Source organism: Falco cherrug, chromosome Z, assembly GCF_023634085.1.
Source record: "Falco cherrug isolate bFalChe1 chromosome Z, bFalChe1.pri, whole genome shotgun sequence".
Classification (NCBI taxonomy): Eukaryota; Metazoa; Chordata; class Aves; order Falconiformes; family Falconidae; genus Falco; species Falco cherrug.
Window position 1 is genome coordinate 47,818,602 of NC_073720.1, and position 18,564 is coordinate 47,837,165.

Here is an 18,564-nt window from a genome sequence, read left to right on the forward strand (position 1 = left end):
ACCCTTTATGTTTTGCAGGAAATACTCCTTCTCCATCCCAGTAACATTGCCTCTCTTGCAACAAGAAAACAATTTAGTGCAAAATGCAGTCTTTTGCTTTTCTTTCAGACAGCCTCTATTACTTATGCTTTGCCTCGTCAGATGAAATGCTAGCCAGCCTTCTGGTACCTGCACACTTGGGCTTCTCTGTACAAACAAGACCACTTACGCTTCCCCAGATCACCTACACACTGAGGGTTGGAAGATGACCCGGGACACCGCAGAAACCCACTGGAAAGTGCTGGGCCTCAGGAAAACCCGCAGAGCAGCAGCCATGGCCCTGGGCCCCAGGTAGGCCGCGGCCCCAAGGCCTGCCCGGGGAGGAGCCGCTGCTGGTGAGCGGCACCGCCACCACTGACCGCGGCGGCCCGCCCGTGAGGCGGCGCTGGGCGCGCTGCGGAGCGGAGCGGGCGGGCAGGCAGGCGGGGCGAGGGCCGCCCGCCACCTCAGGGCCGGGCGGGCCGTGTTTCGAGGAGGCCTGGCACTCGGCGACCCGCCGGAAGGCTCCAGGAGCGGCCCGCGGCGCCGCCGTGATGGTGGGTAGCGGGCAGGGCGAAGCGGCGGCAGGCGATCGGCGGGCAGCGGCCGCGGGCGCGCAGGCGCGCTGCGATCGGCGACGGCGGGCGGGACAGGGAAAGCGCTTCCTCCGCTCCTGTCGCAGTTTGGGAGCCGCAGTGCGCCTGCGTGCCGGCGGGAGGGGGCTGGGCGGGGGAGGAGGGCGGGGCCCGGCCCTGTGTTTTGAACGGCTCGATGCGGGCGGCTCACTATTTGGCAGGAAGGTGAGGAGGCCTCTATCCTGGCGGTGGAGTTCGCGTAGGGTAAGAGGGATCCAAATGTGGCAGAGGCGAGCAGGAGGCAGCGGCGGCGGAGGGGGGCAAACGAGACAAGGGGAGCGGCCGTCCCCGCTGCCACCGCAGAGGAGCTGAGCGGCCTGGCCAGGCAGAGAGCCGCGGCTGCAGCGCTGGCACCCCTGGGCCGCCCGCCTGGTACCCCCGGACGCCCGTCCCGCCGGCAGGTGAGCGAACGGGGAAGGCGGGGGGGGAGGGGAGGGAAGCGGGGGGGGGGGGGGGGGGGGGGCGAGCGCAGCCCGTCGCGCCGCCCTTGGCCTGGCCCGGCCCAGTACCTGGCAGAGCCAGAGGGAGTCGCTGTGGGGGGAACCGGAGCTCCCAGCCCAGCCTCGCCTCGCCTCCCCTCCCCCGGGGCTGACATGTATCCACCCGCGGCGTCCCGTCCCGTCCCCGCGTCCCCTCCTCTGCCGTGGTCCGGCGCCCCTCCGGTACCACCTCCGGCCCCCGCCTCGGCGGCGCGCCCGGAAGACGCAGGAGGCGGGCGGCAGCGGTGCCGCAGGGGCCCTGGGCTCGTGTTGCCGTGTCTGCCCTCCCTTCCCCCGCAGCGCCCTGGCTGCCTGGCACCCCCCACCTTTCCGGGCTCCGGTGGGCTGCCGCCCTTCCCTGGCACGGGTCCCGCTGCACATCCACCCTCCGCACCCTGCCGGAGCGCGGGGGTCGGGGCCGCCCCGCCCCCCCCGCCTCTGCGGCGCTATTGTATGTGGGCTGGGGCCCGCCGAGGGGCTGCCGGCAGATAAGCTTCCCCCTCGGCAGCGCACGCCAGGGGAGGCGGAGGCGGGGGGAGCGTGCCCCGGGCCCCCGCGGGGAAGCAGGGCGAAGGGGGCGTGAGTGCGGCGGGGCCGGAGCGGGCCGGGCCGCGCCGCGGCAGCCGTAGGGGGAGCCGCCGCCCCGGGCTGGCAGCGGCGGGGCTGCGGGCTGCGCTGCCGCGGTGCGAGGCGGCCCGAGTGCGCGTGTGTGTGCGTGAGTGTGTGCGCGCTCCGCTCGGGCTGCGCTGGGATCCTTTGTCTGCTGCTGCCGCCTTCTCCTCCTCCCTCCCTCCCTTCCCTCTCTCTGTGCCTGCCTCTCCTCCCTCCTCGCCTTCTTCTCTCCCTCCCTTCGTTCCCCGCGCTCCCAGACTCCAAGCGCTGCTGCAGCTGCAGGTTTGTAAATACTGGACCAACACACACACAACATGGCTGACGCTCGCCCTGCTCCTCCACCAGGGTCTCCGCCTTCTCCCTCTGCCTCCGCCGCTTAGCTTTTCCTCTGTTTAGGCTTTTGTTTCTTCCCCCTCCCCCCTCATCTCCCATCCAAAAAAAAAGAGGAAAAACAATTCACCCTTCTTATTGCGCGCATGGCGGGATTTCAAGGGTAAGGATCCTCGCTTTGGAGGCTTTCTCCTTTCGTTTTGCTGTTTACAACAAAATGAAACCTAAAATCAAAGGGGATTTCGGAACCTGGCAAGGCCTGGGGTGAGGGAGGAAGGGAGGGAAGGGGAGGGGGGGGAACTGGGTGAGCCCCGCTGAGAGAGGCTTGATTGGAATGTGCGTATCTTTTTCTCTTTTTGGGTGGGGGGAGTGCTGGCAGAGATGAATACTGTGTTACACTTGCGGAATGATCCAGGGCCGTTTTCTTTCATTTGAGGACGTAGTTCGGTATAAGGTGTCAACTCAGCACAGTCACATTAGAAAGACCTGAACTAGTTATGTCAGAATAGGCATTGTGTAGGTAAAAACCGTAGCATAGGCTTTTTTGATTTCTTGGCATTCCCTGTACCTCCTTGTCCATATCTTAAGCAGCTTGGAAATTGTGGGATAAAAACTGGAATTAACACTTGACAGGTCTTTGTGTTGCTAGTTTTCTGTCACATTAATTTGCCCTTGTGATGACAATAGCATAAACCGAAGCATTTCCTTTTTGCTTAAAAGGAGAGCTGAAGGTTTTTTTTAAAAAAAGACATGGCATTGTGAACTTAAGTGAGCTCCCAAACTAAAACAAGACAGCATGCTTCTGACCTCTGCTAACACAAGGCAATTGCTCAGTTCAGTACCCCCCACCTCAGTTATTCAGAGCACCCTCTTCTGGCTTTGATGAATATGGCTTATTTTTTTGCTTGTTTATGATGTAAAACCAAAATAACATTTGAAGGTACATTGTTGAGGGTATCTAAAGTGATCTGCTGCGGAACAGATTTATATATAGGTTGGAAGTTAAGGGTGAATGCTGAAGGAGCAAAGACATGATGCTTTATGTTGCTTTCTAGACATGTTACTTAATTCATAGTACATGTTTAATTTTTCAAAGATTGAATAAAGGCCGTGTCTTTAAATATAATCATATACACATAAATAGCCCTGGCTTCTGTTAATATCTGAGCGCAGCCCTGAAGTAACAAATGTCCTAGCTCTGTCGTCTTTGTCTACTTTGCTTTGGAAGCTTCTAGTGGAGGAGCACTGGCATGGCATTACAGCTTTTACTGAGACAGGAATAAAAACTCCACTTTCATGCTGGAATTAAGTATCATATATCAATACTTTTTTCTGCTACTTTTTTCATCCCCGTTAAAAAGCGTTGATTAATTGGAGGTGAGGAGAAAATAATTTATAATAATAAGCTTACAGCAACATTAAGACTTGAGTGGAGTCATCCAAGTTACAAGATCATTTTGGAATGTGTACCTACGTCATGGCTTCTGAGCCAACTGTACTACTTCTAGATGGAAAAGTCCGAGCAAAAGCCTGTAACTTGAGTAGATCCCTGCAACAGTCACTTTTTTTTTAACATTTAACAACCTGAAGGCAATATTGGTAAAGCTAGAATAGTTTACTAGTTGTAGCTAATTAGTCATTCATTACGATAGACACCAAATGTTGAAATTTATGCTGTCCTTAAGTGTGAAATGTACTGAGGTATGCAGCTTCTCTCTCAGAATAGGCCTTTGGATACTTAAGCTGATTCTTAGGCTGAAGAGCAAAATAATAGACTATCCGCAACACATCCGTTTAAATAATGGATCACTTAAAAATAGTCACATTTGTTAACTCTGGTACATTGTAGTTTTGTTGCTAGAACTGAATTTTATTCTGTAAAATTCAGCTCTACTTCATTAACTTTGTGAAGTTTTTTGCCAGTAGCATCTTTGCTATAGCTTGCAATTGGGTTCTTCTCCATGACACCTAGATTTTGGTCTTGGTTGTGTTGGTTTGGTCAAAAATCAGTATTATGGGCCTTCATATCCCATGAATAGCTGACCTAGTTTAAGAACTTGCCTTGTGTCTTTGGTATCACCAAGTGAAGACACTAGAGTGTTTTTGTCATTGTGGGTAAAACTAGGTAGTGTTTGACCAAATTAAAACCCTGCTACTAGTAAAATCTAATTTTCCAAAACTGTTTACTTTTTCCTATTGGGAGGTGAGACTGACGAAGACAACTGCAAGAAAGGCAGTCTCAGTGATCAGCTTGCTGGACAGTGTTAAAATTAACTGATTTCTTTTAACAAAAAATACTTTTCAATGCACCTTTTGATCAATAAAATCATGACTCGGTGTAGTTCTAAATATTTATGAAATTACCAATTAAAATAAAAGGTCCGAAGGGTAATAAACACTTCTAGTTCCTCTTATTCTTCAATACTCTTCGTTTATTTTCTTAGTCTGACTAGTGTTCTTCCATTGACTTATTACGCTGTATCTCTCCTTGCTATCTGCTGCAAAGCTGCACTCTTTGACATGTTCAGATCTGTGAACATATAGCTGATGCAACAGCTGTTTTAAAGTGGTTTTTAATGTAGTGCATAATTTGCTTAATGTTTGACAAATGAAAGATTTTTCAATAAGATTCTGTTTTCTGAAGAAAACAAGCAGCCATTTTTTTTTCTCTTTTTAGAATGAAGGTTGTTGCTGTAAACTCTTCATGCTTTCATTTTGGTTTCCCATGCTTCCGTTCCTTTCTTTCCCCAGGTATTGGAAAGATCAAACTTAACTTCTTAATGGTATGGCATGAGAGTATGTTTTTGCAGATGGCTAGAACTGACTCAGCAAAGTGGTTTAAAAAACATCTTTCAAAAGCTGTTCACTGAAGCTGAACGAAGGGAGAAAATCACTATTATGGAAATTTATTTCCTGTTGTGTGGTTAGATAGCTTGTTTCTCTCTGAGATTTTTTTTTTTATTTGTTGGTTTTATCGTTTCCCTTCTCTTACTGCTCTCCAGAGTTCAGTGGCTTTATGGTTGGAAGGTGAGTGCTGATCCTTCTGGACACTGGTTTTCCTAATAAGTACTTTCTGCATATCAAGATGTGCCCCACTTCCTATCCAGATACTACTTAGGTGTCAGCATACCATGTGACTTAAAAGAATGAGGAATTAGAACTTCCTTGTATAAATGTGCAGACTGGGTCCTTCCACATCTCTATGACATGGATAAATGTTGAGTTCATTGAAACAGCATAGCTACCTGATTGCTGTTTATCTATGGACAGTTGATTGTAGAGATGAAGTGTCTCATCACGGATCCATTTCAAGCAATAGTGAAATATTGTAATTAAAAATTCCTGCTTTCATCGTGTGTGGGGGTTGCAGTTAAGTTTCCATTGTAGTGTAAAGTGTGTATTTGCTGATGGCATGTGGAATTCGGGAGACGGATTGATTTGGCTATCAGATTGTGGAGAATGGTTCTACAAATCCAACTTAACCTTTATAGGTTTCTTTCCTGTAATATATATTGTGAAACTGCAGTAAATCTATGCTATATGTTTGACTTGCTTGGAAACTTTCTTGAAACAGGTCCACAAAATGCTGAAATGTATAGAAATTGTCATCATTACTTGTGGTGACTGCTAGCCTTAATTACTATGTAATCATATTCTAATTTTGCAGTTATTGCAAAGCGGTTCAGATATTGTTGAGATCTGCTTGCAGAATAGGGGTTACTGGGAGTATACTGTAAGCACTTAACAAGTAGGTTTTTGTAGTCTTCTTGGTAAGACTATAAAGCTTATAAATCCTCAAGAGCTGATTAGCTCTGGGTTGTCCTGTTTGCTTGAGTTTTGTTTGCTTGCTTGCTGGGTGGGTTTGTTTGTTATTAAATGTTACCGTTGAATATTCCGATACAGTATTCAAGGTCTGCACCTACAGGTACTGGTGAGAGCAGTTACTTATATCAAGAGCAGTTCTGTGGATTTCAATCGTTTAGTAAGTACTTAACTTACACAGAATGACTGCTGAGCTTTAGAACTCTGGCTCCGTATGTTAGTTTGAACAAAATGGAGTTGTATCATTTTAGGTACTCCTTTGCAGTTCTCCGTGAATTTTCCAGCTGTTATCACATTCCTGATTACGATGGCCTTGCACAAGGAGAACACTAGTATCATGGTGACGAACTGTTGAGTCCACTTGCTGTCTTTGAAATCATCGCTTTGTTTTCACTTCACCACTTCTGGCCCAGCTGTATGCAAGTCCTAGTCTGTGACTGCATTGGGTCTGGTAGTCCCTTTCTAACGGTGCCAGCTACTTCAGCAGAAGGGCCTTAGGTTCAATCACTGCAGCTGCCTTTCTTGAGGGGCTGGTAGTGTGTGGTAACCTAATTGTCCTTTAATGCTGGTTTCAGGATGTTTGTTTTAGTGTCAGAGTGTTGGGGAACCTGTCTGGTGAAGTCGTAAGACTGCTTTTATGCACAAGTTTGGAATGAAAGTACTCTTAATAAAATCTGTTGCCTGCTTTAATGTCACTGGTGGATCTTCCATCCTTTCGTTTTCAGAGAGTCTTTCTAATTGTTCAGAGGTAGTCTTGAATCCTGAGATCCTGATCTTGGCAAATAATTATTTAACTTTGGGAGTAGCCTATTAAGATGACAGTTCCCTCTGAATGTGTACCTTAGAGGCTTTTTATTCCTAACCATTGTGTTGCTTTTTCTCTCTTAGATTCTTGTTGGAGCAGAACAATTAGTAAGTGAATACAGGGAATGTTTGTATGTTTTATCTGTTTTACAACCTAGTTAACAGAGCAATAAAGTGTAACATTACCTGGAAATTTAATGGCCACCACTGATGCGGCTTCTTAAAATGATACCACTCTACCCAGATGTGGTGAGTCCTATATAAAATCAGTAATTTTTTTCCAATTATGTTCTTCAACTTGTTCTAAAGCATAGTAAGCTGTTCTGGCTGGTCTGTGCCATCTTGTTGAAGTCCATACAATTTCACCTACACAGACTTGAATTTTACTCCCTTTCAAAAAAAAAAAAAACCCAAACAACCCAACTTTTTTTCCCTGTGAACTTGTATTAATCCAATTTAAATGTAAAAATTAACTTTACTGGATCATAGTGTCTTAGCCCAGGTGAGTAAGAACTAAAAGATTTATTAGATGATAGATTTCTGGTCTGGTATTTATTAAAATCAAATAATTATTTCTGTTGCAAAACTCATTTTCCCAATTTAGTATTTATGTTCCTTATACAGAATTCTTCCCTAGTATTCAAAACAAAGGTAGCTTAAGTCTGGTGTATAATCTTGGGTTTGCTGTTGTGATTTTTAAATATCAAAATTTCCAGCTTTCTGTATTCAATGAAAATGTTGAGAGTCAAGTAGCATAGGAGAAGGCATGTTCTAGAATTGTTCCTTGCTGACATTGCTGTTTTCTTGATAACCTTTATCCAAATGCCTTGACAAAAAATGTCTGCTAAAATTCAGTAAAGTGCTTTCTAGTATGCAGAGGTTAAGTACTTACTATATATGGAGAAGTACTGTGTCTGTTCTTCTGCAAGTCTGGAACTTCTCTGATCTTCAGCTTGAACTGTAAAAATGTCTGCAGATTAGACTGTCTTTATTCAGTTTTCTAGGAATGATAAAAATAAATAAAAATAACACTTGGAGAATGTAGGTTGTGATACTTGTATAACTACACTTGGAAGACAGTTGGCTATGTCTGTATGATTCTGGACAATTCTTTGCCTGTCCTGTTTCGTAACCATGTGTGGTTTAGGCAATGATCTGAACATCAAAGTGAAATCAGAATGGGAGCAAGTATATTAGAGATTAATTTACTACTTCCTTCTCCAAACCTTCTAGTTGCAGAAAGCTAAGCATTTATTAAATGGATATAATTACTTCTTTCTTCATTAATCCTCTTCAGAAGTTCTTTGTCTTAATGGTGAAAGATCACACACAAATTCATTAACGGTTGTTTTATTGTCAGTGGAACTGGTTTTGGAAGATATGATCAGCCAAAATCCATGCTTTGACGAGAGCATATGAAAAGAAAAAGCTTAACAGTAAATTCTGCCTTTCATGTGACTTCATAGACATTGAACTCTTAAAGTGCTTTTCGGGTTAAGGAATATGCAGATTTTTTTATGTACTTGGAAACCATAGATTGTTGGGTACTCATGGTTGACATCACATTGGTAGCAGGAGGGAGCACTCAACAGTGGCTGTCTAAGCACTCATAGCTGCTGGAGGAAGAAAAGGCTTCTCTAGCAGTGAATAAAGATAAAATCTCTTTTAGTCCCTAGACTGCAAGTGTACACCTCAGGTGAATTCCTTCTGTCTTCTGCACCCCCCATTTTTTTTTAGTAAAAGTATACTTTACATTAATGTTAGGTGCCAGCCATAAGACAGAGAGGGCAGGCGGACTGTCTTCTGGTTCGTGGGCTCTCCTAACTGTTCAAGTTGGGGGGAGATTCATTCCTACCCTCACTTACACTTGTGGTTTGTTTGCAGAGACATGAGACAAATTTATGTTATATCACTAGGGACATGTGGCTGTATTAATAATGGATGAAAAGTACATTTTCAAATAGGAGTGTCTTGCTGTGACCTTGGTGGGGCACCAGGAGTGAAGGAAGCACTGCATCACAGGTCCTTTTAAGCTATATGCTTGAAGAACAGAATTTATATGGATTAATTTGAGGGTGAGGTGGGTTGTTTTGTTTTTCCCCATATATATAAAATTAATTGAAGGCAGAAAAGGGAAGAGAGTGTGAGACTTTGCTATGAATAAACATCCTAATTTTCAGTCAGGCTTGTAACCACATTTCTGAAAGATTTATACTTGGGCTGGGGTGGCATAAGGTTAAATTTGAAGTAGCAGTCAGCATAAAAGGCAGAGGAATGGTTATCTGTTCTCATGTCTGCTCTGTTTATCTGTAGGACAGACTCCTAGAAAACTTCACCCACTTTTATGGGAAAGGATATCCTGCCTTCTGAGATCCTGTTTTCATTGGAAGATCCCTCATTCTTTTCCCTTTTTGAATTTCTGTTTCTCCCCTTCTGCTTCTCAGTTGAATAGACTCAACCTTGTTTTGAGTACTATGGGACAATTTAGTCCTGTCTGCAAATAAGTGTGTGCATTTCCAAAAGGAAGAAGGGATGTGGGTTTTTTGGGAGGCCACTTTTTGTTGTTACTGATACCTAGACTGATGCAGAATCTCAGGAAACACAATAAAGTGTTTATATTGGTGAATCTAGTTCAGGTTAGATATAAAGCTTTCTGGAGAGAAAATTACGTTACAGAACTAGAAACAGAAAAGATTACATCTTGCTGCTGAAAGTTCTCACTCTTACTGTTATCTCCAGTCTGGGTTCTTCACCCCGTGTGCAAGAGCTGACCTACACACAGAGCAGACCAATTTCTTTATTGCGTATCTGTGCAGAGATGGGTGCTGGGTGGTAAATCCACAAAGCTAGCACACCTCTTAACACATGGTAAAACATTTTATTCCCTTTGAGTAATTGTTTATAATTACATGTAGTCACACTTAATTCTCACTAGCTCAGCCTCATCTCCATTTAAAGGTACAGTATTCTTTTTACCACCCACTTTTTGTGGGGAGAGGGCTTTCTTTGCTTGAGGGTGGATTTTCTAGTATGCTAATTAGGATGATTCACACATAGTGCCAGAAATTTTCTGTTTAGTCTCATTAACCATTTGGCTCTCCTTTTTATTTTTATTGTTATTTCCTAGAGTGGAGGGAGAATGAATAGACACCATAAATACATGATATATTGTTAACTACTTGTAAGGATTAACTAGCATCCTTTATTTTTAAAATTCTTCCTTGTTTTTTCTTTATACTTTTTTTTCCTCTTTTTATTTTTAAACTAAGTAATTCTTGTGTCAATATGAAACAATGGCTTCTCATCTGATCACAAGAAATGGCCCCAAAACAGAAAACTGACCTTCCTGAGTTGTTCTTCACCTGGATTCTTCCATTAGCAAAGCAAAAGAAAAGGAGATAAGGATGGAGTGCTGAATAAGAGTAGGGATGCATTGCATGTTATTTGTAAGGGTTGATTAACATTCTTCATTTTTCAAATTCTTTCTTGTCTTTCATTATAGATACTTAGATGTGTCTTTTTTTAAAGTAAATAATTCTTGTATCACTATCTTGATTGATTTACTTTCTCATTTCCATTCAAGCTGCATGCATAGTGCAGTAATTTCAAAGCACGGGTTTTGATCAGAGCTTACTACCAAAGTCTAAGAAAGGAGAGCATGTTTGCTGCGGTACGAGCAAGGTATGGTGGGGACCAAGTGATTCCAAGGTGGTCCTTATTCTTAAAGTGTTGGCTTCCCTCTTGCCATCATTTTATCACACTTTTGTGCTGCTATAGAGAAAAAGGAGTGTTCTAAAATTTTCAAATATATTTAAGCTATGCAGGTGATCTCTTAAAGTACCTTTTTTTTTCACAGCCCAGTAAATAACTCTTCAGAGAAACTTGGAACAGTTCTTCAGCCTTTTAAGTACTTCAAGATCTTCTAATTTGTTTCATGACTATGTGAATACCATACCAGTTTCAGAACTAGTACTTTGTGTATTTTTCTTAAGTGTTTTAAAAAGCACCAGCAGTATGAAGATCGGTCAGTTCTGATGTCTGCACTGCTTTAAGGCAGTCAACTGGTTTCACAGCTTGATTTTTCTTTCCTGATTGTCCTGCCTCTCCCCACACACCCCTCCCCAGCTTATGCACAGTGTGTTGTGCTTCCCACCAAAAGTCTGAAAGATCTGTGTGTAAGCAAAGAAAATACCATTTAATGTCACAATGCTGATGGCTCTTATGTTTCTTAGAAAAAAGTAAGATCAACAGTTCAGTAAGTTACCATTGTCCCTACTGACGAATCCAGTGTTGACTGTGGTACTTAATACTATTACAAATCCTTGATACCTTTTCTCTAGTGCTATATGACTCTTCAAGTAACAATTTTTCTTTTAAAGTGCTGGTTTTCCAGTGATCCTCCAAATTTATCAAAAGCATTGTAGTTAGCTGTAGCTAAAACTCATAATACAATGCTGAATTTTGTTTTCAGTGCCTTGCTGTTACTGTGTATTACAACTTTGGCATCTGTTGCAGCTATTCACCATTTAAGCTGATAATCTGTTTAGGCTGAGATTCATATTAACATCGTAGACAGTCAGTGAATATTCTACAGGTGATCTGGAAAAAAGGAAAAGCACATTATTGCTTAGTAGCCACAGCAAGAGACTTGCATTTTTAGTTGTGATTCGCATTTCCAGTGTAAACAGTTACTTGAATACATGTATGAAAACTGCTTTAATCTAAGCTAAAATGGCTGAAGGTGAATAAAATAGTTAAGACTAATTCAGTTCACGACTGATTGCTCAGCTTTCTCAAGACACAGATTAAAGGCAAGAAATAGTTTTCCCTGAGCCCTCTTTTTGATGTTTTTTTTTCCTGATTGTTGTGAAGATAGGATGAAAATCACTCCTGATTTTAAGTTGTCTAATGACTTCTATAAGCTTTTCTAAAAATAAAATGTGTAGGGACGTTTCTTCTGTTTTCTGAGTAGAGCTTGGAGTCTCTGAATCGGTGTGATTGTGCTTCAGTTTGCAGAACGTTACTGTTTACTCTTTCATTGCAGTAATTACTACCAATACTATTTGTCCATTTTTTTGTGGCTGGAGGAGGCCATAGTTTACCCAATAACTTCACTCTAATTCCTGTCCATTTTTTTGTGGCTGGAGGAGGCCATAGTTTACCCAATAACTTCACTCTAATTCCTCCCCCTACTCCCAGCTGATATAAGAAACACAACTACATTTTTATCGGGCTGAAGGCAGTCAGTATCTGTGTCCAACAGAGATCCAAGTTAATACCTCTGATTCATTAAACACTGTCGTGATTGTGGTTACTATGGTGTTGATTATGGGAGAGGTTTAGGCATGTGTGTCTCAAATCTGTAAATGAATGCTCTCATAGTGCAGCTTGTGATGGTTTTGGCTGTTCACAGAGCAAGTGTGGATAACTGTTTTCTAACCTGATCTCTCAGCATTTTGTGGCCTTGATTTTTTTGCTTTTAAGTGCTGAGTTACTACTTATTTGTCAATATCCTTACTGGTTACTTAAAATGAGGTTCATAGCAAATTTTGGCTTTCTGATCAATTCTGTGAATAATAGCTTGTCCTAACAAGAATTTTGAATGCACATGCATTTTTTTCTGCTTTTAAACTGGTAGGTGGTATGTGCTCCAGCACATAAGTATTGCTGTGTAATTGGCTTGTGCTCTCCCCCAAATTGGTGGCCTGCCACTGCTCATCTTAAAGACAAATAATGAATGTTATGAATAAGTTACAGAACAGCTGAAGAAATTGGATGTTGACTGTAAGAATCAATGATTATTAAAGCATGAACTGTCACCTCTGAATGCAGGAAACAAAGTATGTTTGTGGGCCTTCATGAATAAAGTTGTAGAAGCCTGCTGAATTAGAGAGAAAAAAGTGTTTCAAGTATGTCAGCAAAATATTTGCTCTTGCAAAACTGATGTCACAAATTCTGAAGTTTGGCTTAGGAAAATATTTTAATTGCACTTATTTTCAATTTTGTGTTGCACTGGCATCTTCTCGATGTGCTCTAGGCTCTAAGGTCTCAGAACACATGTCCAAGAATAATTTGTTACTAGTGATTTAAAAAGCTTGAAAGTGGTCTGTGAAACGGCAGATTTCCACCCCCCCACCCCCCCCCCAAATATGTTGTGAAACTTAAAGTCCATCAATGTGAAAGGTGTATATAGCAGCATTACTAGACTGAATCGTTGAGAACTGGCTGTTGTACACTTAAAATAGCACTTGGAAAGATCAGCCGGCCTCCTGAAGAGGTGTGAACCCAAGGGTGTGATTTGCTGTGATTAATTAACGTAACAGTCTTAGCTAAGTGCAGTAAGTTACCACTTCATTACCTTCTAACGGCAAGGTTAGGTATGTTTGCCCTGGGCTTGCTCTTCCAGAATGTCTGGGTGATCCTTCTGACTTTGGAGAAACGTTTCTCAGACTAACACAATAGCAATTAAGTCTAGTCTTCAAACAAAGGCTGATGACCTAAGTATACCCTATGAGGAGACACTTAAGCAGAGAACAGAGAACCTTATTTTTTCAAATAGACATTCCCTCTGGCTTCCAGGGACCTGTCTTTGTAACTGTTACCAAACCAAACTGAGCGAACTTGCTTACACTTATGATAAACTATTAGGTCAGCTCCCATCTGTAAGAGCATAAGTGAGGACAAAATACTTGCATTACAAAACTTAAAGTTCACTTGCATTTACTGTAGAAATAGCAAGCATAGGGCTTGTACAGTGTTATAAATTGAGACCACAATGGATCATAATCCAATTAAAATTTTATTAATTATAGCAAGTAGAATATGAGCAAAGACAGCGCTGGACGGCAGGGGAGTCTGCGCTCCACCAACTGCCGTACTGAGCAGTTCAAACAGTCCCTTTTTATACATCTTTACTTCCGTGTTCATGAAGTAGTGGAGGTACTCTGCGCATGCTTCAGTTGTTGTTAGGGGGTCGTTTTCTGCCTCCTGGTGGTCGTTGAGGCCGAAGTAAGAAGTCTTCCTCCTTTGTCCTATAGTTGACCCCTCACTCATACGTCCTTATATAGGGTTGTTTGTCCTGTTTCTGTCGGTTCCTGGACATCTGGCGGTTATCTTATCTTGCACAAGCGGTATCTGGTTTAGTTTGTGTAAGCGATTGAGGTTATCCTATCTTACACAAAAAAAACCAGTGTGTCTGTTTTTAATACCAAATTGCAAATCCAATTTTTTGTATTCTTGTGTTCAATTTTTGGTATGTATTTTTTGGACTAATATGGGAAACAAGGAATTTTTCAAAGGGCAAGCATATGGCAAAATGTCATTGTGTCTCTTAGCCAACTATTACCAGATCTAGTTGTGACCTTGCTAAGAAGTGAGGCAGATCAAATAAGAAACTTACATTTAAATCAGTCTAATATTAGACAAATGCTCAATACCTAGCTTTATGGTTGATAAACCCTAAAAAACAAACTAAATCTGCAAAGCTTTCTGGACTATATCTTTATAGAGAACTTAAGCTTTCTTTTGTTTTCTGAGTTAATGTTATTTATGTATTCTTAAAGTGGCAGGCCTATAGTTGTCCTTTACCTCTTAAGCCTGGAGGGAATTTTAGTAAACTAATTTTATTTAGTGTGAGCCTAAACTTCAAACCTGTAATTGAAAAGAGATTTTTTTTCCTTACTGGATTCTAGTGATGTCATGTGTATGTAATTTCCCACTCCCAACCATTTTTACCTCAGGATTTTCATTTTTCTTTAATTTGTCACTTTGGTTTTGTCAGTGCCTTTCTTCTTTTCTTTCTTTTTTTTTTTTTTTTTTTTTTTTTTTTTTTTTTTTCCCCACCCCCCCTGTGTGTGTTCATGACTAGCTTTTCTCCCTTTCAGGCAAAATCATATGCCTATAGTTAATTGTAACAATCATCTGATGTGTTGATAGCTTGTCTGGCTTACTGAAAGTGTAGTGTTACCACTGTGCTTATTTCTAATCAGCCAGCATGACTTGAGGTTTAGCATGTAAAGATTAGTGCTCATTGGATGTTAAATACCATAACCACTGATGTACAGTTGCATTAGTGGTGGGCTTTAGGCCTCTCCTGGTCTTTTTGCTTTCCCTGAAGAACTCCAGGAACATACAGAGCAGCACATAATTAAACATAATGAAGAAGGCTTTGATCAGATGTTCCCAAACTGTTTCTGGTTGATTCAAAGACCCAAACAATGCAAGAAGCCTTGATCTGTGAACTGCTGTGCTAGGTCAGCCAAGATGATAATCTCTTGCAGATGCACCTGTCTGTTCATCGAGGGAAGATTCAGAACTTCAAAAACCTCTGGACAGAGGTGAGCTAATTCCTGCACAACAGTACTGGTCTGAATGATGTATCCTCTGATGGAACTTCTTTCTTGGATGAAAAACAAAGCATGTAAAAATACACCTTTCTTCTGATGAAAGCAAAGTTAATCATCCCCTTTCCATCTTTTTTAATTCTGCAAGTGGAAAAACTAGTTGGCCTCTGGTTAGCTTATTGGGTAGCAGAGGGGGGGGGGGGAGTCAGTTTTGTGTATCTGTACTTCCAGTGCTATTGCAAAGGTCACTTGGTGGATCATGTACACATGTAGGTGTGACAGAGGCTGCAAGTTCAGAGAACTGTATTCTGGTTATACCCAACACAAAACAAAGTATAAAAGTGGGGGTTTTGTATTGCTTTCACTTTAGTGACTTCTATCCCTGACAGATAAATAAGGCTGCAAGCTGAAAGATTGTTATGGAGCTGTGCTAGAATACTCTGTGGACAATCAAAGGTTCACAGATTTTACTGAAGTGTATTTCTGTTTATTTCCACAATTTTCTGCCATTGTGAAGGATCATTCTTCTATTAGTTTGGAGTTCTTCTCTGAACAGTTTAAACAGCAATGTCAGTCACTAATGGGTTGGAATGATGCAAATTTGTTTACAGTTGTTTGTAGGAATTTCTTTCTGTTGAGCTAACATTAGCTTCCAGTAACTGTTTGTAGGTCTTTTTCCGCTTTTTAGGAAACTGATTTAAAAACCTGGTAGTGTATTGTTGCACATCTTTGGATTGTTCTGGTCATTAGAGCTAATAAGCAATGCTTCATTGCTGCCTGAGGATGAGAGCTGTCCAGTCAGTCACTGCTGTTAAAAGCTTGTGAGGGCAAGATGGAGGAGTTCTTGCTGTTGAAGTTCATTCACACACACATCTTCTCTGTGTTCATGATGCAAGTATTGAGGTATGCTTACGGACACTTGTAACATGTGGTGAGTTTTCAGGTGTCTTTGTATACCAGATTGCCTGTCTGGAAATCTGTCACTATCTCATCAGTATTTACTCACGGGGTTTGCCTTTTTTTTTTTTAAATTATGGTAATTTTGTGCCATAAGGATCTGTAACAATGTTTACAAGAGTTTTTGTGAATTTTGAGAAAGAAAATGTGTAATCTCTTAGAACAGAAATGTTTTTCTTCAGTATAGTGAAGTATTGTGAGGGCATTTTATCAGACCAGAGACTAATTTCATCAATCAGCTCACTATCTTAAGATCAAAACATTGCTTAATTTAACCTACTTATGGAATCTCTAAGTATGATAGATAAATTCTAGGTGTGCACTGAGAGGTTCATTTTGTTAGGAAGGTTATTTTCTTCAGCTGTAGAAGATTATTGTAGATGTAACTTGTTACATGGTTTCCGGGGGAGTTCTGATAAACCACCTATAGCATGTCCTTGTATTAGTTTACATTCAAGTTCCATTAGTGATTTCAAAGATAAAATGGAAGCACGTTAACAAAATTCAAGAGAAGAATTGTAGGCATCATACTTTAAAAATAAAAATGGAAAGTACAGAGGAATAGTAAATAGAAAACACAAGATGGAAAATATGCTTTAGCTGCAATGAATTTAACCTACTGTCAAGAAAACAGCTTGAAATAGATGATCATTTTGAGGAATTTTTAAAGGCCTATTTCCCCAAGATGCGACTTTACTATACATGTTGCAGAGAGAGGGAAAGCACTCATCTATCTGAAGCCTTCAGTATACAGAATAATTCAGGAATATTTGGGAAATCTGTAGACTAATAATGTAGACATTTTTAGAAAAACTGTTGCTTTGGTTTTGTGTGAGTAGGTAACAATTGTGTTTTTTTAAAGCTAGTAAAAGAAAATGCTGATAAACAACTCTCAAACTGTATTTGAGTTTTATTTGTAGGGGCTTTCGTTAGAATTTTTTTTGCATAACACTTTTTTTATAATGATGTGGGCTATATCGATCATGTTGTTAGAAAATTGTTGTTCTTCCACTGTTCTCCAAAAATTAGTTATGTTTTTCTTAAGTCATATGAAGAATTATAGGCTGTGATGAATTCATCTTACTTTGAGGGCCAGTATTATAATATGCTATTAGGTCACTGACTACCTACATACTAGTAGAATCAAATGTTAAAGACTTGTAAGAGAAGTAGTAAAATTCACCAGCTTGTCAGTGAAGTTGTAATTTTAATTGTCAGCGTCCTGGGAAATTAAGGGAAGAGAAAGCAGAAGGATATGTTTTCAACCAGCTCTTACAGCAGAGACATAGTCAGTCCCCAGCTCCATCAATACAGAAAGGCATCCCTTTGTATTACTTCTCACAGAAACAAGATCACATTAAATCCCTCTTGCCTTTTCCCGTTGTTTGTACTGGGTTAGTAGGAGACCTCAGCAAAGGAACTTGATTCCAGCCAGCTTTACAGGTGGACAAATGTAGATGTGATGTAAATGGAGAGTTTTAAAACATGCTTGCGTAAGCTGGGTGTTAAAACTGGTGATCTGGAGAACCTTTCGGCGTTGACATTTAAGCCTGGAAAAGTTAGCTTCTGATTTAGAGGACTAGCAAGACACCCAGCCTTACGTGTGATTTATTTTGTAAAGAGATGCAATTCACATGCCTAAGGCTGAATTACAATAATTTTTCATTGGGGGGGGGGGGGGGGGGAAACAATCAACATTGTGGTATATTGCTAGTGGAACTACTAGCTACCGTGAGGAATACTTGTGCTTCTGAAGGCCTTCTAGGAACAGCTGTAATTGTAGAGAAGCTTGAGACGGATTTTGCAATACTTCGATCCTATTACAACAAGCACAAGAGGGACATGCTGAGTTGCTGAAAAAATGGGGCCAAGTGTTCAGTGCGTGGTTCACAGCTGGAATATTTGGCCTCTAAAGGGATATTGACAGTCTGAAGCATTTCTAATGCCAGTAGTTTTTGTTGTCAAATGTTGTGTGCCATGTAGAGCATAAAAAGTAATGTATTACTTGTGATAGAAGGTAGTTTAAGTGAGAACTGTTCCTGCTCTGAAACTTCTTTAGCGGCAGAAAACAGGGAAGAAACTCCTGTGTAATTAGTAGTCATATACTTACATATCTAAACTGTTCCAACAAAGCAATGTATAGTAACAAGGTCAGAATGAACAATGTTAAGGATTGGATTTTGTGCAGATCTACAGCTGATAGCCTTAATTATTTTGCTGATTTTAACAATAAAAATAGGAAACCTTTTTGCTCTTTCTCTAGAAATGTTGGTTACCTCATTCAGTATACCTCAAGACTGTCCCTTGCTTAATGTATGCACAGTGCTTATCTGCCTTATGTGATAACCGTATTTTGTGTTCAGCTGAAGTTGGCAAAGTTCTATCAGGGTTTAGAGCTGTTGCACCTTTTAAACACGTAAGGTGAAGAGGTCACTTGAATTAACTGTTATGGTTCGTTCTTCTGCTGTACACAGTTGAGTATGCATGAATACATGTGCTTGAAATGCATTCTGACCAGTGCTTGTTTTCATCCTAAATGTTTCCTGCTGAACAGTGAGGAAACTC

The 18,564-nt window shown here is 41.5% G+C and overlaps 1 protein-coding gene across 3 annotated transcripts in view; it reads left to right on the plus strand.

Moving 5' to 3' along the window:
- The first annotated feature begins 429 nt into the window (after window positions 1-429).
- Window positions 430-18,564, plus strand: part of SPIN1 (spindlin 1) — a 49,134-nt gene continuing 30,999 nt past the window's right edge. Inside the window, exons 1-2 of one of the 3 annotated variants that reach the window (XM_055698920.1) lie at window positions 430-575; window positions 815-1,054. The gene's annotated coding sequence lies outside the window, so the exon portion shown is untranslated. Of the gene's footprint in view, window positions 576-814; window positions 1,055-1,932; window positions 2,238-18,564 lie in introns of those variants that run through there. The other 2 variants (XM_055698921.1, XM_005435916.4) reach the window with 2 other exon arrangements.